General features: G+C 41.2%; 1 long non-coding RNA gene across 1 annotated transcript; it reads right to left on the reverse strand.

The window, feature by feature from the left end:
• Positions 1-1,319: 1,319 nt before the first annotated feature.
• Positions 1,320-27,800, reverse strand: LOC115459417. The gene is made up of 3 exons (XR_003940267.1): positions 27,749-27,800; positions 23,044-23,108; positions 1,320-1,382 (listed from the first exon to the last, which is right to left on the reverse strand). It is a non-coding gene; the product is annotated as an uncharacterized LOC115459417 (long non-coding RNA).

Genomic DNA, 27,800 nt, shown 5'->3' on the forward strand with positions numbered 1-27,800 from the left:
AGGGAGAAGATAGTGAAGTTGCTCACCTGTAGCTGGTGTTCTCCAAAGACAGCAGGCCACATTACCACAGTTGGGTGATGTCACCTGATGAAGCCCTGGCACAGACGCTAACCAGTGCTGTATTGCATACGTGGGGGTGTCTTCCCATCTGCCTTGATCACACAGGAACAGCGTTTGAGTACAAAAGCTTAGAGAATACAACTCTTAGGGAAGGAGGGTATGTCCGAGGCATGTGTGTCCTGCTATCCTAAGAGAACACCTGCTATAAATAAGTAACTTTGCTTTCTCCAAGGACAAGCAGGACAGCACTTACCACAGCTGGGAATCCATAGCCACCAGGGTCACTGGAAAGGAACAGCAGACAATAGGGACTTGCAATAGGCAAGGCCAACCAGTGACCAATTAAACTATAACTTATGTACATCCTGTTGTGTGTGCACAAAGAATTCATTTAATCTTTCCACTATGACATTGTATTCCCTGATTGCTCGGTCCTCTAGCAGTCCAACTGATTCTTTTACCAGCTTCTTGATTTTAATATACTAAAAAAACCTTTTATTATGTATTTTTGCCTCCAAGGCAATCTCCTTTTCAAAGTCTCTCTTTGCTTCCTTATTAGCACTTTGCATTTGAGTTTCCATTCCTTATGCTGTTTATTATTTTAGTCAGATCATTCTTCCATTTTCTTAAGATGATATTTAGCTCCAATAGCCTCTTTCACCTCAATTTTTAATTAAGCTGGCAGTTGTTTAGCCTTCCTGCCACCTTTTTTAGTATATGGAATATATCTGGTCTGGGCTTTCAATATGGTATTTTTAAACATCATCAATGGCTGATGTAAATTTTTGACCTTAGCAGCTGCTCTTCTAAGCTTTGTTTTATTTTTTTGACCATTCTCATTTTTTTTTTTACCATAGTCTCCTTTTCACTAACAACATGCGATAAAGCTAAGCTAGTTCTTATTAAAGCAGAGAATTACCTGGAATTACCATTAAATAAAAGGCTACAGGTAAGATGCCACATATCAATATATTCCAAAAGTAAGCCCTGCTTAAGAACTTTATGGAGTTACGAACTTGGCAGACCTTCTCTGGACAATCAGATGTAATAGATGTTATAGAACTAGTCACAATAACTGATGACAGGCCATCACAAGTGCATCAATGTTTAGTTTAGTCAAACCAAGAGAGCCTAAAATAAGGCAAATTAGAGCTAATTTAACAGCCTTTCAAAAACACAGCATATATTTTATAAACAATATACAGAATAATTGTTTGGAAATCTTATGGAGCATGCAAACAGAGATAAAGAAATAAATTACCTCATTGGCTAGCTCAAGCAAGACAGGAGCAGATGAATTTTCCATCACTCTACTGTGGTACCTGAACAAAGAAAAAAAATGGAATGCTAGAGTAATAAGAACAGCCAGTTCAGGTATGTGCACCTCCTCTTTCCCCCATGCATCCCATCTTCAGGATAAATCAATGCAGTTTAAACCATCATTAACTAACTCTTGTTTTGTAAGTGGATACTTATCATGCATTGACGCAGTTCCATTCTAATGTAAAACAAAAAAGAGAAAATATGGCCATGCACTAAAAACCTGTATACCAGTGCTGGCTTCAAAGTGGCATTTCAACGTTTAAGTGTGCATCAACCAACAAGAAGTGGTGGGAGAGAAGTGCAAATTGTATTAGTTTTTTTTTTTAAGATAATACTTTTTTGCTAAATCCCTCCAAGGTCCTCTGATTACTCGCTTATCTTTTGAAGAAAAAGATTATAACACTGAAACAAGATGGGCTGTTCATTGTTCTAGAACCATTCGCCCTCTATCAGCCTGTTCCAGGTACCAGAGTAACAATGTGAGACAGTCATTTCTTCATTTTGTTACTATTTCTGTGGTATAGTTGACCCAAACCTGTAATTCTCTCCAACCCACAGATGTTGGACAGAATTATACAAAAGGGGTTGAGAATGCATTTCTGTGGGCAAAATTAATCTCCAATAATTTAACAGAACAGAGCTAATCATGACGAGCAAAAGCCAATGAGGAGAGGGGGTTCAGAAATGAAAAATGGGTCAGATCTGACAAACAATTGCAGAGAAAAAGCCCCCCCCCCCAAAAAAAAAGGGTTATCTTTCCTTAGGTGTATCATTTTACTTATCCACATTAAATTTCACCTGATATTTAGAAGCTCAGTCTTCCAGTCTCGTAAGGGCCTTACACGATGTTTCACAGTCCACATGTGATTTAACAACGTTAAATAAATTTTGTGTAATCTGAAATATTCATCACTTCACTCATTGTTCCTACTTTCAGATCGTTTATAAATATTATTTTTAAAAAACTGGTCCAATGTAGATCCCAGTGGTACTCAACTACTCACCTTCTGCCATTGAGAGAATCATCCTTTTAATCTTACTCTCTGTTTTCTATCTTTTAATGAGTTCCCAGTCCACAACAAGACAATGCTTCCTATCCCACGGCTTTTTAAATTTCCCCAGGCGTATCTCATGAGAGACTTTGTCAAAAGCTTTCTGAAAGTCTAGATACTCTACATCAACTGCCTCACCTTTGTCCATGTTAACATAGTAACATAGTAGATGATGGCAGAAAAAGACCTGCACAGTCCACCCAGTCTGCCCAACAAGATAAACTCACATGTGCCATTTTCTGTGTATATCTTACCTTGATTTGTACCTGTCTTTTTCAGGGCACAGATCGTATAAGTCTGCCCAGCACTATCCCCGCCTCCCAACCACCAGACCCGCCTCCCACCACCGGCTCTGGCACAGACCGTATAAGTCTGCCCAGCACTATCACCACCTCCAACCACCAGCCCTGCCTCCCACCACCGGCACAGATTCTGGGGATCCCTTCCTTCCGAGGATTCCTTTATGTTTATCCCACGCATGTTTGAATTCCGTTACCGTTTTCCTCTCCACCACCTCCCACGGGAGGGCATTCCAAGCATCCACCACTCTCTCCGTGAAAAAATACTTCTTGACATTTTTCTTGAGTCTGCCCCCCTTCAATCTCATTTCATGTCCTCTAGTTCTACCGTCTTCCCCTCTCCGGAAAAGGTTCGTTTGCAGATTAATACCTTTCAAATATTTGAACGCCTGTATCATATCACCCCTGTTTCTCCTTTCCTCCAGGGTATACATGTTCAGGTCAACAAGTCTCTCCTCATAGGTCTTGTAACGCAAATCCCATACCATTCTCGTAGCTTTTCTTTGCACCACTTCCATTTTTTTAACATCCTTCACAAGATATGGCCTCCAAAACTGAACAGAATACTCCAGGTGGGGCTTCACCAACGTCTTATACAGGGGTATTAAAACCTCTTTTCTTCTGCTGGTTAATTCATACCGTCAAAAAACTATGTATTGGTGAGACAAGACTTCCTTTGGATAAATCCATGTTGACTCTTCCATTAAACCATCTTTTCTCTGTGTTCAATAATTTGTTCTTTATTATGCTCTGTACCATTTTGTCCAGTACTGACAAAGAAGTACTTCAAGATAAGTGTTTAATGGACATTTGATATTTGACTTTACCAAATACTCACTGTTGATGACTGATGTAAAGTCAAATAACAAATGCCCAATAAACACTTATCCTGAAAAAGTATTTCTTCAATTCTTCTGTAATACTAAATGTTTATTTCTTATATATCTCCACTATTCATGATGTATTGTAAGCCACATTGAGCCTGCAAAGAGGTGGGAAAATGTGGGATACAAATGCAATAAATAAGTAAATGCATCAGTGAGATAAATTAGAGGGTGTGGCAACCATTTTGCCACCAGAGCCGCTAGAGGCAGAACTGAGTGGTAGAGAATGATACAGTGATGGGGACACATGGTTAACCATAGGGATGGGGCGGGGACAGACTCCTTAGGTAAGGGGACAAACTTTGTCCACGTGTCATTCTCTAAAAGCTTGAGACTAGTCTTAAACAAGCTGTTCCAACTACATGGAACAGCTTTCTCTAAAATGCTAGTATCAAATATGTAAAAAATTAACACATCTTAGACAATTGGCAACTGAATTTAATGTTAAACTACAGAAGCTGCTTTTGGATTTAAATGAAGCACTATCTTTTGTGTCTTGTCTTTGATGTGCCAACAAGAGTCTTGTCTGTTGATCAGACTCCTACCATCTGCAACATCCTTCAATCATCTGCCCAGTTGCTCAAGCATCTTACTGTTATTGCAACAGATTCATTCATTCATTGCTGCTGGCATCAAGGAGCATTTCCAACACTTAATTGACACTTAATTTCATGTTCATACACTACACAGTGTTGGTTCTCTTCCACACTCACGTCTAAAAGACAATCCAAATTATCTTCCCAGATGATATAAAACACAGGCAACCAAATCTTTGAGAAGGTTGTACCAAAACTAGATACAAATGGAAGGCTCAAGTCCACCAACATCAACTCAGGATCCTCCACAATCTACATTCCCAGAAAGTGTCACATCTGTGGAAGATCCCCCCTCCTAAAGAATGAAAATGGATGTCAGCAGTTTAGCAACTTTTGTGGAACAATGCCTCCTATTAAAGCTATTGTTAATGAATTGGACAGTTATTTATGTTTGAGAGATGCAGATGACAATTTGTTTTGGAAAAACAAGCAAAATGTGCTGGCCAAAACTGGCAAACCTGAACGGGAGATCCTGTGCCTTCCCTGCTAACAGCATATCTTCTGAGAGGTCATTTTCTATTGCGAGAAGAACTGTGGAAGACTGGAAAGCTAGACTGAATCCTGAGATTGTTGATTTATTATTCATCCATGGTTTTAAAAATCATAAGTGTTCCATAGGGCATATTTATTTCATATTTGATATACACTTCACAATAAATCCGAGCAGTGCACAAGATAAAACCATTAAAAGGAAAGGAACTCCATAGTCAAAGAAAAGAACAGAAGGATAGAAAAAAAAGAGGCATACAGATTTCTCCCCCACTAGGGAATTCAGAGCGGGTTGTATTTTGTCCCCCTGGACATTTTAACAGGATGGATTAGGGTTTCTTGGGGTAGTAAAAGTCAGATATTTTTGGGTTTGGAAGGGTGGCGGGGGTTATTTCAGTTGCTTATTCTTATTATTGTTTTTTATTTGTAATTTATAAACGGTTATACAGAATATTGTTCCTTTTTATACTTTAATAAAAAGATTTTAAAATCATAAGTGTTTGAGGCTTGTGCAGATGGGGACAGAGCCCACAAGGATGAAACAGGGACAAACTTTGTCCCTGTGTCATTCTCCAAGTGGAGTTTGCTCCTGCTCCAATCACCCACTGGACCACCACAGAACTTAAAGTAGGCCCCGGGGGGGGGGGGGGGGGGGGAGGCACTACTGAGACAGGGGAGGGGCAAGAACAAGGCTCCAATATCCCCTTATGTGAGTCCCGGATGAATATTAAGCCAGGACCCACATCTCCCTGCAGCCAGTACATGTCTGGTGAGAGCCAGATATTCAATGCTGGAACCCAAATACGGCCCAGCACTGAATACCTGGTGCTAATTTAGCCAGCAACAGTCAAAGTTAAAAAAAACCCACAACTGTTGCTGGATGAATATTGGCCCGCAAAACTATAAAAACACCACAACATTCTAAGCCACTGAAAACTATAGCATATAGGATGAGGCAACAGGTATGAGTCAGCCTCAACCACAGCCATCTCACTGAATGAGCACCTATGAGACCAGAAATGACTTAAATCCAGTCATACCAGATCTGCAAACGGTGGGCTAGCCTTGGTATGCTCCATGGTTCAAATCCAGGTCACAGAGAATTGGCAACAATCAGTTCGCACCTCCTCTCCCACCTTTCAGGCTGTGGGAATGTCTATCAAGAAAATACAGCCTTCTTTTAACAATTCAGCAGTTCATAGTTCAGACATAATTCAAGTCGAAACATTCTGTTACTCGTGTTGACAGGGCATCATATTTTTTGCCCCGCATACTAAGAAGATTATCCTGAGTCTCCCTCTGAGGGATGAACTGGGCATAAGCATTGATAATCGTTTGAACCATAGTGGTTATGTATTAATGATAGACTCCTCAGTCAACCATTTAGTCACTAGTCAGTCCTTATGAAATGGTGGGTCATCTGAACATTGACTATAAGGATAATTTGCCACCTCCAGTACATCAATTATAATGTTTCCCTTCCCATAAAACAAAGTTTCACAGGAAAAAGCATAGCCATGTGTTCTTGTAAAGCATTGCTTTACTTCTCTATATTGCAGCCTCATACAGTCTAGTCCCAGGCTGAAATCCGGAAAGATCAAGATCTTATGACCTTTATAATCCACTGATCAATACTTCCTGGCCCACTGAAACAATAATTCTTTATGATGAAAGTTTTTATATCTTTGCTAACATAGGTCTTTATCACTAATTGATTACCTTTCACCACCAGTTACATGGGTACCCAATGGACTGTCTCAACAACAAAGTCCAGTGAAATGTTTTCAGGAGGGAATAACTCTCAAAGCGATTTCTCGATGTATTCTGTCATTATGCCAATTTCAGACCCCTCAGGCAAACCACTTATCCTAATATTAAATCTTCTGGATCTGTTTTGCAAGTTGTCTAGTACTCTGGCAATAGCTGAGTGGTGGAAGTTTGAGTATTTTCAGCATGACTAGGTCATATTTCACAGCTGCTATCCTCTGTTCAGCCTGGTCAAGTTAGCTTATTATGGCTTGCAAATCTGTCTGGATCCCTGCCACTTCCATCTGCAATTTCTCCAGCTCAACATTTATGGTTGTGTTACCTTTTCTTATGGTCTGAAGAATTATTTCCAGGTCCACATTGGGCGTCTCCTTTCTGTTTAACACTGAGGAAGTAACATCAAGGTATCAGGAGGTAAGAAGCCAGAGTGTGGTCCCATACCATCTTGTTGGGAAGTCTGGCAGATTTCTGTTGACCTGTTACTTCAGCTACTTTACTTTGCTTTTTTAGCACAAGATGCTGTGGCATTTTAGGTGAGTTGGTTTCAGCAATAAAACAAATTATGATACCAAAAGGTTATAACAGAATTAAATCAGCCCATAGTGGGAGCTCAAGCTGCATGTCTTTACACTCCAAGGTTCAACATATGACCTAAATTATGATTTAATTATGCTTATCAAATATATAAAAGTTCAGTAGCCAGTTAAGTTTGATACCAAAATTCTGCAAGTTCTTCCTACTTTTCAAGGAGAGGTCTACTCCACCTTTTTCAGAAGGATGATCTACTTTAACTGAAGGTGTTGCATTTCTCGCCTCATCTTGAAGCTGCTGCTGATCCCTATGATGGTAATAATAGAATTCTTTCTTTCCTTAAAGTTTTTTTTTAGGTAACCCTGCTTGTCAAGTTACAAAACAGATATTTTCATAGTTGGACTAACAAGTATGTCTTAAACCTATGAACTTAAGTGCTGGCTCTTTAGTACCCTTCAAATTCTTTTTCAAGATATACGTTTTTACCATATTGCACTGTAGCGATGAAAGGTATATTAATGAAGGTTAATTTGTTTTTACCTGTTCATTTCCTTTCCTCAAGTCCTATTAGAGCAGTCCAGATCAATGGGTTATATTCCTCAACCAGCAGATGGAGGTAGAGAACACTGGCAAACAATTGATATCATCAGAAGTGCACCTTTGGAACTTGCCAGTATAGTATTAAGAAAGCAGACCTATACAGAACTACATTATAGAATAATCTTATAATCTACCATTATGGGTCAACATTATGTAACAGTTGAGACTTACATTAGATATCAACACTAACACTAGCTGAACGAGGAAAGTTAGAGAACAAACTTAGAGGGCAAGGAAGCTTAGATAGTAAGATTAGAAATTGCATAGTCCAATGAATGAAACAGTTCTCTTTCAAATGATAACAGTGACAGATTATGGAGGCGACTGGTGAGCATTGAGGCTCTTGATGCCGTTTTGATCCTGTTTATAGTTGAAAACTGTCGTTCCACAGTGCAAGTTGGCATGGCAGAGTGATAAGTACTCTTAAAAAGGCATTGACATTTGGGAAAATGTCCACATTGCCGTTGTCTAGTACTTCGATTAAAGATGGAAAATTTATACCTTCTCCTACTTTGCGTTTTAGATGCTGAACACTTAATTAAGCTTCCTCTATGGTAATGCCATATAAAGTTCATGGGGGCAGTAGATTCTCTCTTCAGCCAAAGGCCTCAGTTGTTGGCAAACAGGCAGCAGAAGCAGTCATCATTCCATAAGCATCATCTTGAAAACGATTATTCAGTTCACTTAGCTGGCAGTCAATTATCTCGTGCCACAGATGTCTCAAATCTTGCTTTGAACAGAAGAAGATTTACCCAAACTGGAAAAAAAAAACAATGAATCACCAAACTTTATAGGTAGCTTTGTCTTTCGAGAGTAAAAAAACATCCCACTTTTCAATATCATATTTCTCCATGAGATCCTCTGTTAACTTAAGAACTTTATCAGTTATTTGATATGTTCTCCCTAAACTGAACAAAAGCTTCTTTTAGACACTCTATAAGATTAATGCAATCTGTAACCAACAACATGACACTCTGTAGTCCTTTCATGGCAAAATCACTGCTTTCAAATAATTTCCCAAATGTAACTGCCAGAAATACGAATTTCTTTGTCTCTATCTGACCTAGAAGAGATAGGGAATCTAGTTTTGTCTGTCCAGCAGCATTTGAAAATTCAGCAAGTACTTCAAGAATAATATAAAAAAGAATCAATAATTTTTTCACAGAGCAAGATTTTGAGCTCCACCTTGTGTCTGTTGATCGTTCAAGTTCAAGGCGTCTATCAGGATGGAGTTGCTTCTGTACTTCCAAAAAAACGAGCATGCCTATACGTACCTGTCATAAAACTATGCAAGGAGTTCAGAATTTCAAAAAAATGTGCTAACAGAGGAACATGCTTTAGATGCTGTGCAGAGAACCAGATTGAGGCGGTGAGAATTACAGTGCACATAAACAGCCCGCCAAAACATGCATTTCAAAATGACATGAACACCTCCTTTGTTTCCAGACATCAAAGATGCTGCATCAAAGCTGAAGCCAACACATAACTCTGGATCTAATTCAAGCACTTTTATATCAGACATCCCATTTTATGTCATGTCTGCAGTATCAACAAATCCAACTGCCCTTTCCTTTATTACCCCTTTGTGTAGGTACCTGACATACTGCAACAAGCTCACGTTTAGAGAGATCTTTGCATTCATCACCCAGAATTACACTGGCTCCCACTCAAAGAACTCATCACATTCAAAGTATGTACCCTAGTACATAAAATCATCCATGGCGATGCCCCAACCTACATGTCAGACCTGATAGACCTACCATCCAGGAATGCCAAAAAATCTTCCCACACATTCCTCAATCTTCATTTCCCCAACTGTAAAGGTCTAAAATAGAAATTAATGCACGCATCCACTTTTTCCTACATGAGCGCGCAATTTTGGAACGCATTGCCATGTAACCTAAAAGTGACCTATGAACTGACCAGCTTCCGTAAACTACTAAAGACCCATCTCTTCGACAAGATATACCACAAAGACCAAAACACGTGAAATTCCTACATATATCTAGAAATGTTAATAATGCCTTCTGTTTCAGCAAAATCATCTATTCCTTTACCACTCAACCCAAAATCTTTTTGTAATAGTAAATGTTTACCCTCTTCTCATTTCCACTATCCATGATGTATTGTAAGCCACATTGAACCTGCAAAGAGGTGGGAAAATGTGGGATACAAATGCAATAAATAAATAAATCACCCAGAATTGCATAGTATGTATTATTGGTTTCACGTATTTCGGATTTGATGTTGCGTAATGGTAGAAAAGAGGCACATTCTAACAGTTCATTCTGAATATCTGGGCTCATTAGAGTTGCATTCTTTGGAATTTTTTCAAGGCGACTTTGGATACTATTGTCATATTTGCTAAGGAGTTTGAACATTTCCAAAAAGTTTCATTTAAGGCTTCTTCTGTCTCTTTGTGTCCGCGTAATGGAATTTCTTGCTTGGCACAGAATATCACAATATCAAGTACTACTTTGATGTGTTCACGATTCCTTTCAACTACAGAAAAGTTCATGGTATCTTGGATTAGTTGATTGAAAATGTTTCCCCAACCTCCTGGTAAGTGACTGTTTGTAGTCTTCAGATTTTCCTAGTGCAAGAGAGTGTGTCTTGCTGGATTCATGTTTTGAGCAGCTCTGATTCATGTGCTTCCAATCTCTAAAGCCAGTTCTTGTGAAAGTTTCTTCAGCTCGGGTTATCAGAAAAATGTCTGCACGCTTTGCACAACACTGCATCCTGGCTTGCACTGTATTCCAGCCAGCGAAATGTATCATACCAGTGAGATGAAAAACTTTGGGACTTGCCACTAATTGTAGAAACTGGGAAAGCCTGTAACTTTGGCTGTTTTGGTGGTTCATGAATGTCGGATAAATCTGAAAGTAATTCCATCGGTTGCACATCAGGTTTACTGATGTGAGCATAAAGTAGAACTTGTTGAGGGAACAGCATCCTCGCCATGCTCCTCTACACATGGATTTTCAGTTCTACCTGCATCCTCGCCATGCTCCTCTACACGTGGCTTTTTGAAGTAGCTTAGTAATGAACTTTGTTTTGCCATGGGGGCAGACTAAGGAGCACTGTCTATCTCGGGAACACTTCTGGGAATTTTCTCTCCTGACAGCTAAAATCACAATAACTTCAGTAAGTTTTGTGAAAAGGATCTTCTGAGTTTACTACCCCTACATCCCAGCAGCCTAGCATCACTGTTCCATACTCCCTACCCATCCCCGTAGCTCAGCATCAGCCCTTCCCTACCTTACCACCCCCCATCCATCCCATAGCTAAGCATCACCTGTAGACCTTCCCAGGGCCTATCTTATGCTCCTTGCTAGTCCAGTGAGATAGGCTAAGCATCAACCCTATCCTACCACCCCACTCCTCCCTGTAGCCTAGCATCAGCCCTGTCCTACTCCCTACCCACCCCCTATGGAATTAAGTATAAAAGACTTGTTTTCATGCCCTGGGCAATGCAGAGCCCATCTCTGCAAGCACCAGTCCACCCAGAGAAAACCACCTACACTTTTTTTTTTAACCTAGACAAAAAAAAAAGGTATATTTTCATCATTAAATATACATTTTTTGCCCTAGGCAGCGAGTCCTTACCCCACCCAGAATCCCACCACCAGCCAGCATTTCGAGTACAAAAAAAAAACCTACATGGCGTTAAAAAAAAAGGTATTTAAAATTTTATTACCTGCAGTGCTGGGCAACTGCCACATGGTGCAGAACACCCTGGCTCCAGTAGTTCACTCAGGCAGAGTGTTTTGTGGCCCACCGTGGGACACTACTGGGACTCTGGGGAATGCTACTGCACTAAGGCACAATGTAAGAGAGCTAAGAAGCCGCGCATGCTGCTACACACCCAGGCGGCACCAGCCTTTCCATCTGGCAGTGGCACTACGGTCCGTGCCCAGGGGGGGGAGGAGGAGCAGACAGCACCGAATGTTCCCGACTTCCGGCGCCTACAGCTGAGAGTGCAGGTTTTTAGCCTGTTGAGATGACGAGCCACGAGAACGAGGCTGAGCATGCTGCACGGGCTGGAACATGAGTCATCAGCACGCAGGGGGCTGAAAAGGAAAAGGACGTCATGCACGCTGCAGGTCACCACGAAGTCAAGAGCTGCAACCATGTTTATTCAGTGCCGAGTCGACTCACTGCCATGCTGAGTCTGCCCAAAAGGTAGTGGGACTAGGAGATCAGCTGAAAGATAAACCTTGCTTTCTCTACCTCACCACCTCTCCCTCCACTAGTCCGTTCCCCTCTCTCTCCTTCCCCTCATTCCCTTTCCTCCTTTCCTGAAGTTACTATTGAGGAAACTACACTTCTCCTTTCTTCCTCAAAATGTACCAACTGTTCCTCTGATCCCATTCCCACCCACCTTCTTAATGCCATCTCTCCTGCTCTTATTCCTTTTATCTGTCACATTCTCAACCTCTCACTTTCCACTGCGACTGTCCCTGCTGCCTTTAAACATGCTGTGGTCACACCTCTCCTTAAGAAGCCTTCACTCGACTCTACTTGTCCCTCTAATTACCGACCCATCTCCCTCCTTCCTTTTCTCTCCAAATTACTTGAGCGTGCTTGTTCACCGCCGCTGCCTTGATTTTCTCTCCTCACATGCTATTCTTGACCCACTACAATCTGGTTTTCGCCCTCTCCACTCAACTGAAACTGCACTTACTAAAGTCTCCAATGACCTATTACTGGCTAAATCCAGAGGTCAATATTCCATCCTCATTCTTCTTGATCTTTCTGCTGCTTTTGACACTGTCAATCACAGCATACTTCTCGATACTCTGTCCTCACTTGGATTCCAGGGCTCTGTCCTTTCCTGGTTCTCTTCCTACCTCTCCCTCCGCACCTTTAGTGTTCACTCTGGTGGATCCTCTTCTACTTCTATCCCTCTGCCTGTCGGCGTACCTCAGGGTTCTGTTCTTGGTCCCCTCCTCTTTTCTATCTACACTTCTTCCCCTGGTTCATTAATCTCATCCCATGGCTTTTCCTACCATCTCTATGCTGATGACTCCCAAATCTACCTTTCTACCCCTGATATCTCACCTTGCATCCAAACCAAAGTTTCAGCGTGCTTGTCTGACATTGCTGTCAGGATGTCTCAACGCCACCTGAAATTAAATATGACCAAAACCGAGCTTCTCATTTCCCCCCCCAAACCCACCTCCCCACTCCCCCCGTTTTCTATTTCTGTTGATGGCTCTCTCATTCTCCCTGTCTCCTCAGCTCGAAACCTTGGGGTCATCTTTGACTCTTCTCTCTCCTTCTCTGCTCATATCCAGCAGATTGCCAAGACCTGTCGTTTCTTTCTTTACAACATCCGTAAAATCCGCCCCTTGCTTTCCGAGCACTCTACCAAAACCCTCATCTACACCCTTGTCACCTCTCGTTTAGACTACTGCAATCTGCTTTTTGCTGGCCTCCCACTTAGTCACCTCTCCCCTCTCCAGTCGGTTCAAAACTCTGCTGCCTGTCTCATCTTCCGCCAGGGTTGCTTTACTCATACTACCCCTCTCCTCAAGACCCTTCACTGGCTCCCTATCCGTTTTCGCATCCTGTTCAAACTTCTTCTACTAACCTATAAATGTACTCACTCTGCTGCTCCCCAGTATCTCTCCACACTCGTCCTTCCCTACACCCCGCTCCATGGATAAATCCTTCTTATCTGTTCCCTTCTCCACTACTGCCAACTCCAGACTTCGCGCCTTCTGTCTCGCTGCACCCTACGCCTGGAATAAACTTCCTGAGCCCCTACGTCTTGCCCCATCCTTGGCCACCTTTAAATCTAGACTGAAAGCCCACCTCTTTAACATTGCTTTTGACTCGTAACCACTTGTAACCACTCGCCTCCACCTACCCTCCTCTCTTCCTTCCCGTTCACATTAATTGATTTGATTTGCTTACTTTATTTATTTTTTTGTCTATTAGATTGTAAGCTCTTTGAGCAGGGACTGTCTTTCTTCTACGTTTGTGCAGCGCATGCCTTGTAGCGCTATAGAAATGCTAAATAGTAGTAGTAGTGAGCAAGCCATGGCATGACGACAGTAGAAATGAATTAGTGAAAGGCTGCTGCTTTGGCTTTGCTCTGTGCGCTTTAATTCAACTGCGCTTAAAACTGGGTGGGCGGGCCTGAGCCGAGATTGGATGGGCCTGCTGCAAGCCCTTTCAGGCAACAACCTACCAATTATACCTGAATTTGCTACTAACCACAAGTTCATATTTGGAAAATCAAGTAACTATGCATAAAAATGTATATGTCTTATTAAATATTTAATAAAATGAAGTAAAATAAAAATGAAGGGGTACTTTTACAAAGCATCAGTAAGCCCAACATGGGCTTACCATACGCCATCCCAGAACTACCACTGGACCAATGCACCCACCAGCAGTAGTTCCAGCTCAAGTGCGCATCATTTCTGGCGGGTTACCGAGGGAGCCCGTACTGCCACCTGAATGGGTGGCGGTTAGTGCTCCCCCACTCCCCCCTGCATTGCCTTTTTTAGGGGCTTTTTATCCACTGTGGTAAAAACAGCTCCTGCCACTACCGCAGGGCCCTTTTTCCCATAGCTTAGTAAAAGGACCCCTAAGGGTTCAATATTCAAAGAGATTTAAGCAAGCAGAAGAGGTTTTTGCCAGCTTAAATGACGCTCAGCAGGTCAGCTGCCATTATTCAGAAGCATTTAACTGGGCAGAACCACTGAATATTTGCCTTTACTGGCCATTTTGGAAGTAGGCAGGAGAGGAGCATTACAACAGAGGCATAGGCAGGGGCAGGGAGGAGTCAAGAGTTATGCCAGCAATGTTCAGTACCAGTGCCCACTTAGCTAATCGGGTATGTTAGACCACAAATAGCAGTCCTAACTTTGTCTGGTTGGCTATGCTGGTGCTGAAATGTGAACCAGCACCCACATAACTTCCTAGGAACAGCCCAAAATGTGGTTGAGCTCCCCTTCCTCCTGCCCCCTGCCTCAATAAGGTCTGGCCTCCTCAATCCAGACCCCCCACCAACTTGACCCAACTCTACCCACCAACCATGAGTTGTCTACCCTTCCAACAAATACCCCCATTTGCAGCACTGCCCCTTTCACCCACTCACCTGTAGGCCCTCCCAAGGCCTATCTTATGCTCCTTGCTGGTCCAGTGAGGTAGGATGGGCAGGAGTTCACTCGCTCCTTCCCCTAGCAGCTCCAACAGTAAAATGGAGCGCCCTTAAATCCCTTCAACAACTTTCTGTCATCTACCCCCAATACAACCTATAGCCTCTCCAATCCTCACACTCAATATCTTACAGCTGCCTGCATCAGCTTGGTCACTTTCTACCGTTACTCTCCCTCATTCTCCGATAACCATTCCACTTCCAAGAAGGAGAAGGAAGCATAAGTTGCACCAAGAGCCTCATCTTCCTCTGCTATCTGTCACATTTTGACTTACGTAAGACACCACAGCACAACACTCTGGGCTTGGCAGTAGATGAAGATTCGGTTCAAGGTGCCACACCGTTGCTTTCTTCCTCCAGTGACTAGGATAAGCACTCTGCTGCTCCCCAATATCTCTCCACACTCGTCCTTCCCTACACCCCTTCCCGTGCACTCCGCTCCATGGATAAATCCTTCTTATCTGTTCCCTTCTCCACTACTGCCAACTCCAGACTTCGCGCCTTCTGTCTTCGCTGCACCCTAAGCCTGGAATAAACTTCCTGAGCCCCTACGTCTTGCCCCATCCTTGGCCAACTTTAAATCTAGACTGAAAACCCACCTCTTTAACATTGCTTTTGACTCGTAACCACTTGTAACCACTCACCTCTACCTACCCTCCTCTCTTCTTTCCCGTTCACATTAATTGATTTGATTACTTTATTTATTTTTTGTCTATTAGATTGTAAGCTCTTTGAGCAGGGACTGTCTTTCTTCTATGTTTGTGCAGCGCTGCGTATGCCTTGTAGCGCTATAGAAATGCTAAATAGTAGTAGTAGTAGGTTGAGGAGAAAGAGACACAAGAACTATTAACATATTATTGATTGATAGCAGAGGAAGTGGTAGAAGCTCTCTTGAGACAGAAAAATTCTTAATGTACCTTTACCCTTTACAATCAAGACCAGCTTAATTGAGCTCAATTTATCTTTTTTTGCCATTATGCCTAATATTTTAAGTCACTGTAATGCAGGGACCCCCCCCCCCCCCCCCCATAGAGGTGTGCCAAACTCAGCTTCTTGTCATCAACCTGGGAGGTATCTCTGTAACTGAGAGTGAGCTTAGTTTGGAAGAACAGCTGCTAAGAGTGCTGTATCTACTGGCTAACAGACTTCCAACTAGTCCCTATTCCCCTTGGATGCTAATCCTGTGCCCCAATAGACAGTCAGACTCTAGAGTATTCTTGAACTGCTCTTTATTCAGCTTCACCAAAAGAAATTAATAGGATGCTTCCCATCTTTTGCAAACATTAAGTTCAAACCACCCATTGTCTCTAAACACATTAATCCTCCAAACAAAAAAAAACTTAGGATATTCTTATATCGCTTAATAATACCAATGTGTTCTCCTTCCACATGAGGCAAAGCACAGCGAAGGTGATGAAGATGATGCACAAAATAAATTCAATGGACTCAAAGAGTTCACATCAGTAGTTATATTCAATATAAAATGGACTTGACACGAAATCGTGTTTCGGCCCCTAAGTCCTGCGTCAGGAGTCCCTAAAAATAATACAAAATATATACATTTAAAAAGAATATCTAAAAGTTATTAAAAGAATAACATTTTGAGGAAAAATGACATAGTACAAACCAACAGATAGAAAACAAACAGCTGTTGAGAGCATTAATATATACCCTTGGCACATGGCATCAACAATAACAGAATAATAAAAAAATACATTATATAACAGTGCATAATAGAATTAGAATCTAAATTATAGTTAAAAGATACACAAACAAGTCTAAAATGCTGGCAGCGAGTTTAACAGAATGAGTATCCAGCTATACAGTATGTCTGTAAAATACATTATACTGCCTCTCGTGGGATAGGAAGCACAACAGGAGAAAGTACAACAAGAGGTCATAATCATATGGAAATGGGACATTAAGAGTAATGTAATGAAATGGAGAGGTGGTAAGAAATGGTATACGCGACTACAAAGGAACTGTACCTGTATAATGTATATACATATGTCTTAAAAGCACTCAGCTGGTATCGAAGACAAAAACCTAAAAAATAGGGAAGTGGACAAAAGATAGACATGTAACACCCGACAAAAAAAAAAAAAAGAAATAAAAAGTGATACTAGGCTGTCATTTAAGCAAACTGGCAGAAAACAGAGCTCTGATTCGTTAGCTAAAAACTTCGGCAAAATAAAAAGGAGTTAAATACTGACAATTGGCATAAATAAAACCCAAGAAAAAGAAAAAAACCTAAAAATAAGTGTAAAGTAAACTCATGTGAGCAAGAAAGTAAAATCGCAAACGGAATAACTAGAGAAAAGTGTTGGAATAAAAGACATACAGCTGAAGAATCATGCTGGAAAATAAAATAAAATAAAAGCACGGGAAAAGCAAATGAAAGACCATAGCCTAACAAGCATATAAAAAAAAAAAAGGGTGGGGGGCACAAAGGATCAAAAAAAAACTCTCAGGTGGTGACTTACCTAGTCACAGAAAGCAAACAGTATCAGTGCCTGTATCCGAGATCACAGTGAATGTACAACAAAGGACTGTATAGGTGTGCTGACGTCTAAAATAACGTTATGCAAATTAGTAATGACGAATAGTGTCAACTGTGACGTCAAATTGTATCATAAGCCGGGGCTGTATCAGCTAAACACTGGGTAACACAATCACTAGATATTATGGAAAGAAAATATAAGACAAAGAGCAAATGAACATAATGTGTAAAAAAAAAAAAAAGAAAAGTAAAAAAGGAGATATAGTAACAAAGGTTGAAAAGAAATGACCAGACTATGCTTGGGGAGAAGTTGTTCATAAGGACAGTGCAACTTATAGAGAACTAAGACTACGTAAAAATAGTAAAAACTGAAAAAGGTAGGTAATTAGGCGAGTTTATAAAAAATAAGAAAAACTCACCAGTATTTGGAAAGCAACATATCAAATTACAAACATTTTTTTATAAAAATAATATATAATAAAAGCATGATATCAGGTTGCTAACTGGATATTGAGACAAACAATAGGAACATAACATATGTATGTGTGTATACTTAGTTAAGAGTGGAACTATGACCAAACTAGCTACATATGGATAAATTAAATAACTAAAAATTAAGCCATATGTATGGAGAAACTAGAAAGATATATTAAGACCAATTTTAAGAAAAGCAAATAAATATTGTCCAAAATTCACAAATCACTCACCAATCCGCCTGAACGGCCTACAGTGTGTGGTAGTGGTTCCATGCTTGAACCAATCATCACAATTTGTTGATTTTTTCTTACGTCCTTTTGTGCCACAAATACCATCCTATGTGAGAGATTCTTCCCAAGTCATTACTCTTCTAGAAGAATTCACAGAATATTTGAACAATGTCATTTTAGTCACTCTAGACATAGATTTCCTTTACACGAACATCCAGCTGGAATCACTTGTCATATTGGAAAATATTGTAAAGAATAGACAAACACATTCCCATATCCCTAATTTTCTTATCATCACTTTTGCTACTACAACACTAAGAATTATTTTGCCTTTCAAAACGATTTTTATCAGCAAATACGAGGCACTGCCATGGGGTCAGCCATAGCTCCAGATGTAGCAAATTTATATGTAGCCGAATTTGAAAGAAAGTTTTTGGAAGACCATCCCTATAAAATAGAAATCATCCTCTATAAGCGCTACATCGACGATATGTTACTCTTATGGAGAGGGAGTGGAGAGAGACTTCATGACTTCCACGGTTAGTTGAACACCTGTGATGATAATCTACGCTTTAAGATGCAATTTGATCACCATCAAATTCCATTCCTGGATATAGTTCAAAAACCAATTACTCTTTCATTACTAAAGCATATAGGAAACCAACTGACTAAAATACATACTTGCATTTCACAAGTTTCCATACCTGAAGTTTAAAGGACAATTTACCTTACTCTCAATTTCTTCGTCTTCGATCCATATGCACTAATTTTGAGGACTTTGAACACCAGGCCTTTCAATTGTCACAACACGTTTTGAAACGGGGGTACCCAAAGAAAAGTGTGGAGAAAGTGGCATAAATTGGAAACACATCCTTGTTTCCAACATATTAAACCAGTTATAGCATTTTCTAGAGGCAAAAACTTAAGAGATAAACTTGTTCCATCAAGACTACCAGACCCAGATATTCAGGACTTAGGTACACCAGAACACAATACAAGTGTGACAAATGTTCAGTTTACAGACATGCTATTATCACAAATACATTTAGGCACTCGACTACCCATAGAAGCTACTCCTTGAAAAGTAGAACAGATCATAATTCTGCCCTTGTAATCTCCTATATATAGGGAAGACATAAAGGATGGTAAGGGCAAGAATAGTCAAACAGAAGCTGTATAAGTAGGAATATACAAACAACACCATTGGTCTCTCACTGGTATGACCTCAACCATACCATTGATGATATTAAGTTTATAGTTTTCAAAAAAAATCTATTCAAAATGGAGAGGAGGTGATCAAAATAACCTTTTATTACAAGGAGAAGGTTTAATCTTTGAATTTGATACTGTAAGCCCAAAAGGTCTGAATGCAGAAATAGACCTGACTTGTCCCCCCCACCCCACCCCTTATGCACCTCCCAGAGGTCCCTCCATCATCAGCCCCTTGGTTTTGTCCTTGTCCCCCTATTGCCCCAACCACTCGCCCTTCCACCCCATCCCTCCCCTTGCCTTGTGCTGATCTCAAATCTATTCGATCAGCCATCCCAGGAAGAATAAGAGGCATATTTTCAAAGCACTTACCCTTCCAAAGTTCCATAGGTTTCTATGGAACTTTGGAAGGCTCGGTGCTTTGAAAATATGCCTCTAACTTTACGTCTCTACGAAGGCTTAAACTAGTTCCGCATACCATCCCACCCCTCCTCGTTTCCCAGCAACCCCCCATTCACTCCTCAATCATTCCTTCCCCATCCCCTAAAACAGTCATGCCTCCATATCGTTCCCTTCAACCTCAGATTCATACTGTTCACTCTTTCAGACCCACTTTACCAACCCTTCATAGTCCTAATATCCATGGGGGTCCACTCTCCGCCAACCCCGTCATTCACACCTCAGACGCCTCCCCCCCCCTTCAAAATCAAGAAAATAGGACTTCTCCCCCAACAGTTCGTCATCTTATCTGTACATTGTTCTCTGCTCAGTAGGCCATTGTCCACCAGTCCACCCTCCTCGGGGCACTCAGGAGGCAAGTTTATCCAACTGCTTTCCACAGTCCACCACCTGTTGCCAAGCCGAATCCGCTCTAGACTCCGTGTTGGCTCCCGACTGCTTTGCCTGTTCTGGAACTCCAATGCACCCCAAGGATTGCAGTGCAGACCAGGCTTCTTCTGGAGTTTTCACCCTACAGGATTTGCCTTCCACCATCAACCATACTGCAAATGGAAAAAGCCACATGTAGCAGATCCCAGTTGACCTCATAAACACTGTTACCTTGCGGAATGATCTGCATTTTAGTATGGTCGTCCATGCCATATCCTGGTAAACTCCAATCTTGTAATTTTTCCAAGAAATCTCTTTTTTTTTTTTGCAGTGCTTTACGCAGAATCTTCTCCTTAGTAGGAAAGTCCAGAAAGCATACCACGATACTCTCGGGGATGAATCTCACTGTGGCCCAGCAACCCGATGTACACGTTCAATGCGGAAGTCCAGTTGCTGGGCTCCCCTCTTCTGGATTTAATATATATAAACACAGCTCCCGTATCACTGCCTCACAGTTGCCAAAAATATCCAGTTCTGGTATTCCTTTAAATCGCAAGTTACTGCGTCTCAACCTATTTTCTAGGTTCTCCAGCTGCTCCTTAATTTGTTGTAGTTCACCACTGTCCTTATCGACTGTTTTATGGAGTTTCCCCATATCTGATTTCAATGTCGCCATCCCCTCCTCCACCTCACCAACTCGGTCCCCAACTTGCGGATTTCTACCCTGATATCCTTCAGGGCCTTTTGTACATCTGTCCGGACCCCTGCCAGGTCTGCTTTTAAGTCCTGAAACTAGCCCACAACATCTGATTTAGTAATCTCACAGGTTTCCTCCATTTCTTCAACTCCATATGCCTCCCCCATCTTTGTCTCCTTCCGCTCAGGGCCTGTCAGATTCACCCTCAATTTCTCAGTCTGCACCATCGAAAAACAGAATCGCTCAAGGCTCTTCTTCGGCGGCATAATGCTAGGACTGCTTTCTGCCCCTCCAGACCCCAAAAAGCCAAACTCTTCTGTGAGATTAGCGTAATTTAGTAAAAGCCCCGGCGGAGCTCCGCTCTGAAGCGGCCATCTTGGTTAGTGACGTCACTTCCTTCTGGGTTGTTTTATTTATGCCAGCTGTCAGCATTTAAATCCTTTTTATTTTGCCGAAGTTTTTAGCTAACGAATCAGAGCTCTGTTTTCTGCCAATTTGCTTAAATGACAGACCAGTATCACTTTTTTTTTTGTCCGATGTTACATATCTACCTTTTATCCACTTCCCTATTCTTTAGGCTTTTGTCTTCGATACCAGCTAAGCACTTTTAAGACACATGTATATAAATTATACAGGTATAGTTCCTTTGTAGTCGCACATACAATTTCTCACTACCCCTCTTCATTTCATTACTGTTGATGTCCCATTTCCATATGTTAGTTTATGACCTCTTGTTGTACTTCCTCCTCTTATGTTTTCTATCCCATGAGGCAGTATAATGTATTTTTCAGACATACTGTATATCTGAACAGATACTCATTCTGTTAAACACACTGCCACCATTTTAGACTTACGTGTATCTTTTAATTATAATTTAGCTTCTAATTCCATTATGCACTCTTCTATTTTATATAATGTATTTTTTATTATTCTGTTATTGATGCCATGGGCCAAGGATATATATTAATGTTCTCAACAGTTGTTTCTGCTTTCTATCTGTTGGTTTGTACTGTGTCATTTTTCCTCAAAATTTTATTCTTTTAATAACATTTAGATATTTGTTACATTTGTATCCCACCTTTTCCCACTTATTAGTAGGCTAAAAGTGGCTTACATAGTTCAGACTTCGGTGTGAACAAATACAGTTTAGGGGTACTATTACAGTGACAAATACAGTAAAGAAGTATCGGTAAATAAGTTGGGATGATTCAGACAAAATGTTAGGGTGTGATCATGCTTCGGGGTTGAAAACTGTCCATTTCCTGATTAAAATGCCATATTCTTTTTAAATGTATATATTTTGTATGTCCCTACTATTCTCTTTAGAATACTTCGCTCAATTAGCTTAAGAAACCCAACCACTTTGTCACCCTAGGTAAACTATTTCCTTCTGGGTTTGTGTGTCATGGAACTTCCCTTCGCCCAGCACAGGGTATTAGTGCTAACAAGGATTATCCGAATTACTATCCCTTTATTTCTCCTTTGCTTTCTTTTTCTAACAGCCTTCCACTGGGATTTACTTCCTAAATGCAACTCCAAAAGAAGTTGCTTTTCCCCAAGCCTTCCTTCTCTTGGTGCAGACAGTTCCCTATTAAAGGCTGACACACTCTCTCTCTCTAAGACTTCCATTTTTTGACAGTGCACTCTTGCCTTACCCAAAATGGGACTGTTCCTATTTCAGCTTTCCTTCCTCCATGAAGATAGCACATCTATTAGGAGAATGACCTTTTTACACCTCTCTTTTTTTGCCCTGTGAAGTCAGCTTCAGGTTTACCAGGGCTTCCCTTTCTGTTCCGTGGCAAGTAGTTTCCTAGCAGCCAGTTCTTCCTCTCCTTTGCTTTCTTTTGCTTGAATCTCTTCTTACTATGCTGGCTGTTCTGAGTGTAAAAGCCCCCCCCAAAAAAAAAAAAAATCCCCTTTTTCACAGTTGGGGAAGGCTGCAAACACTAATACCCTGCTCTTTGTCATTTGGAAAGAGTTTAAGCTCCACCCCCTCTCTGTAACTCGGAAGAGTTTCTAATGAGATATTCTGCCTTCCTGCAAAAGAAATGGCTGTGCGTACAACTCCCAGAAGGTTTGGTTCCATCCAGCCTGCCTAGCCTTCCTGTTAGTTGCTCCTTCCTGCCTTTTCCTCAGGGCTTCTGGTAATGCTGGGAACACATTCCCCAGGAATAGGACAGTGAGGTTTCTGAATAGGATAATTTCATGCCCTAGTTTTTCTCCCTTTTCCTGAGGGACACTGATCCATGCCAGGTTTCCCTGCCTGCTCAGACTTCTTTCCAGTGTCCCTACAGACCTTGACTGGCATAGCCAGTCACACCATATCATACCTTTGGTAATAAGTTTCCATGGCCTCCGGAGTATGATGATTGGCATGTGTTCTTTTCATCCATTTCTGGAAAGAAAGATTATTTTTCAAATCACAAACACTCAACATTGAATTTTTCCTAAAAAGAAGCTTATGCACACATTTTCAGGGAATCAAGTATGAATGCTATCCATATGTTATATAACAAAAGAGAGGGAACGAAGTACAAACTAAAGTCCAAACAAAAAAAACAAGGCTCATTCATTAAAGAACTGCGTTCCATTTTTAAAGGCCCGTGGTGCTGCTTTTTTTTTTGTTTGCTATCCATATGTTACCAGGGTTTTTAAGCTCCTTTCCTTTAATCATGAAAGCAGCTATTATAAAAAAAAAATTGCAAACATGATACACTCCAACTGGTGGTTAAACTACATATGATCATCTCTCTGCTCCAAATGCTTAGAGGACCTGAAGTGTATGGTTACTAGTTTTTCCATGCTGATTTTGTTTCCTTGAAACCCTCGAGACCCATCCAGATGCTTGGGTTTATGCTGTCCCTACCAGCACATTGAGAATGAGAACTACTAAGCTGCTTTCTTTTTGGAACTACAAAATAAATTGAACAACATCCTTTTGTGTCTTCCAGAGGCAAACTGAAACCAGAGCTTCTAACTGACCAATTTCAATAAGCTCTGTCAGAGTGTGGCCATATTTAGGTGAAAATGAAAGGGCGATTCCAACACCAGATGAGGCCGGGTAAACTCTAGACTAGAACATAACCTTCCCAAATAACTTGTAGTAAGATTTGTTTGTTATCTGGGCCCATTTCTGGTAAAATGACTTCAGTCAACCTCCTGCCAAAGGCACCAGAGAGCAGGCCTGTAAACTTTCATTGTGAATTCTTGGTAGTACCCATGTTCCTGTAGAGAAATCTCAGCCTCCTCTACAGCTACCTCAAAAGAACAGACCTCTAAAAGAAAATCTACTGCACTGTAGTACTCTCTTCCTGCTGTATATCTCCTGAACTTCCTAAAACATTCTCTACACACACACACACACACACATACATACACACACAAAACAAACAAACAAAAAAAAAACTTTAAAAGAAAGTTTGGGGCAATCTTCTATAAGCCTAGAAACCTTGGACTCAAGACTTTTAACCAAATTTTCTAAATCCTTAATGAAAAACAAACCTCCTTTAAAAGGAAATTTACTGAGAAGTATTTTAGAAGTAACATCTGCAGATCAATTTCTGAGCCAGAGACAATGCTGAGCAACTACAAGGAGAACCATATTTTTTTTTGCTGAAACTAATGATTATTTATTTTTGTTACATTTGTACCCCGCGCTTTCCCACTCATGGCAGGCTCAATGCAGCTTACATATACAGGTACTTATTTGTACCTGGGGCAATGGAGGGTTAAGTGACTTGCCCAGAGTCACAAGGAGCTGCCTGTGCCTGAAGTGGGAATCGAACTCAGTTCCCCAGGACCAGAGTCCATATAATCATATAAAGCATCCACCAAATTGGTCATGCCAAAATCTCCAAAGGTGGAACCTGAATCAACCCCCACTGACAACTACATAACTTTTTCCACCACCAATTGCTCTGACCACCTAAACACACCCAAGCTACACAGCATCCACAAATAGCCGCCTACAAGGCTAACACAGAGACTTTAAATGCTTGCTTCAAAAGAAACTCCATCCTGTGCTCCTGGGGATTTTTCAATATACCCCCCTCAACTGGGTTAGTAGTCTTCTTTGTCACATCCAAAACCACTAGATCTACGTTAGGCAGCTTGAATCTATCAAATTGGGTAAAGCCTAACACGAAAACTGGCATCTGGAACTTCCCATTCCTCAGAAATGATTTGTCACCTGAAGGATACAGAATGTCTTGAAAGGCTTTCTGATACCAACCAAAAAGGGGTCAACTAGAACTGGGCTTATCCACTGAAATTTTAAAAGTAGACAAAAAGAAATTCAAGCAGCCAAATCCTCCTTACCAAAATTCCATAGAAGGATCCTCTCCCAGTAGAACTTTATCACCCTCACAAGGATCTCTTCTTCTACCCCAAACTGCTGCTCTGTGGAATTTATGTCTAGCGCCTCTTCCGCTCCAGAGACTTCAGAAAGCCTATCCTCCTGATCTTCTACCTGATATATTAAATCCCATTACCCTTACCAACCTGGACCATTTAACATCTACATTAGGAAAAGAAGCAGGGACATTAAATAAAGCAAAAGTAGAAGATATACCTCTGCCCATGCAACAAGATAATTCAGGCAAGAAACTCTGAGCAAAAACTTAATCCTGTGACCTATTCACAAGGGAAGGATCCATCACAACCAGCAGAGAGGGAGACAACTGAAGAGGCTTGTGTCTGGAAGCAACCACCATAGGCACTGCAAACATGGCAGCAATTCGTGCCAAATTAGGTCTGCCACCACTTCAGCCACATTAACTGCCTGCTGTGCTTAGCTGGAGGAACCTGAGCACCGCTCAGCTGACAGTCCTTCAACACTGAGCGAAAAGGAAATCACAGCTTTCTTCTCACACTGCTGGCATTTTCCCACTGCATCAACAGCCAACCATCATGCCCCATAACCAGAACAGTGCTTGATTTTATCCTGTAGCACTGCCATAGTGAAAACACACCTCTGCACTGAGACTAGTCTGACAATGGAGTTAAAAACAAAAGCCTTTCCAGAACAGCCTTATTTTTTCCAGGTAAAACCATAGTAGGTAAACAAAAAAAACAAAGAAGCACCAATACAGGCAACTACTAGTCAAACTGTCTGTTGAGCAGCAATTAAGTTCAGGCACACAAGGTTCCCCCCCCCCCCCAACCCACCCAAGGTGAAAGATTCAAGGCACAAGAAAAAAAACACTTAACCCCTTAAGAAAAAGGTTGGGGAAAGAGGAGCAGGAGGGACCTGTCACACCCCTATTTTTTTTAAACTGACCAAGCTCCTATCAAACCACCAGAGGATGTACGGGAAGCCTACCACTTGCTGGAGACTGAGGAATACCAACTGGGCAGGGGCTTGCTCAGGGTTCTTAAATGATAACACCACACACAGTTCAGTAGTTCTCAGGCACCTGCTGGAAGGACAGCACAAATCCAAGCATCTAAACTGGCCTAGTGCAATGATTAAAGAAGAAAAACATTTCAAAAGTTCTGGCTGGTTTAAGCAACATCATTTATGAGGTTACAGGCAATATACAACAATCATTCTGTGACCTCATTTCTAACCTCACCTGTGTAGAATCTAGGCCAGCCAGTTATCTGCATGTACAATCTCATTCCTGGCCATCTTAATGAATATTGGCCACGAAGATACCAGTTTTGGATATCAAATGGCACCATGATTAGTAGACTTCCAAATATAAAATTTCATAGGTTAAACTTCCAAATATGACCGTTTATCAAGGATCAAGAGACCTGTCAAAGAGCAGCCTGTAAACAGACATTTAAAGTGCTGCCTATACTTGAACCAGGATAGGTAAAACCAGGGAAACAAATCAAACGTTTAAAGTATCCTACTGAAATAGCTTGGGTTGCCAGCATGAAATTGTAGAAATCCTACCTGAAACACAAGCACTCACATAAGCCAGGTCTCCCATAGGAAGGCTACACAGGGGATTTAGAGATAGGATGCTTGGGCAAAAGCCACAAAGCCTTGCAGTTAGACATGTGAAGGAAGGGGCGCTCACTGTGAACTGAAGCAGGGAATCCTGCTAGATCCTCTACCCACAATGGATGAGTACAGAGGAAAATGGCAAGTTATAATAGATACAGTACTCTCTTGTAAGGAGCATGCTCTATGGCTGGCAACTGAGTTATAACTTTATGAGGGTGCATCAGAGTAACTGGACAACTAATTTTTTTCTCTCAAGATCTACTATGTTGTTATTGCTACATTACTATTCTAGCATTTCCCGTGAGTACATCTGTAAAAAAAAAAAGTATAGTGCACACAGTTTCCATTTAACATGCAGCACCATCTACAATTTTTCTACACTGCAATACAATGTACAACATATGTAGAAGCCAGTGGGGTAATAAAACTGAATTTCATCAAAGTTTGCTGAGGGCTACAGAGGACGAAAGAAAAACTTCCTTCCACATGTTATACTAATTTTCTTTCAATTCAATCCGTGATCCAGCACTCACACCCACCTTTACTGTACTCTTCTACAATCAAATTGCCAACTGGAACCAGGAAGAGCAAAGTAGTTAAAAACTACACAGATCTAAAGGAATAATTCACAGAGGTCTGCCAACTTGAGTGACACCTGTCATGGGGATGATAAATGACTCTATTTTCTGCCTCTCTTGCCTTCTGCCACTCCAGCAATGGTCATTTATCTTCATCTCTGTCAGCAGTGTAAAGCAGTCCTGACGCTGAAGTCAGCAAACATTTAGCACACAGAACCAAGCAACACAGGGAAATTATTATTGTCAGAATAATAATGGTTTAGCATAATTTATTATAGGTCCACCAAATAAGCAAAGACGAGATGTTATTAGACAGATGGATGGGTAGACTTGGCAGCCATCCACTGGAGACTCAGGCGGTGCTTGATGTGGAAGGGGAAAAAAAGACAGGGGCATCTTTACACCAATCAGAAAGTTGGCAGTTCAATTACAAAGAAATAAAGGGACATTCATCATTCAATTAGGCATCTGTCAAGCCTCACAAAGGAGAAAACTCCTAACCTGGTACTCCTGGGAGAAGATGCTCAGCAGAGTGCACTGCGATTGACTGGAA

Source organism: Microcaecilia unicolor, unplaced genomic scaffold, assembly GCF_901765095.1.
Source record: "Microcaecilia unicolor unplaced genomic scaffold, aMicUni1.1, whole genome shotgun sequence".
Taxonomy (NCBI): Eukaryota; Metazoa; Chordata; class Amphibia; order Gymnophiona; family Siphonopidae; genus Microcaecilia; species Microcaecilia unicolor.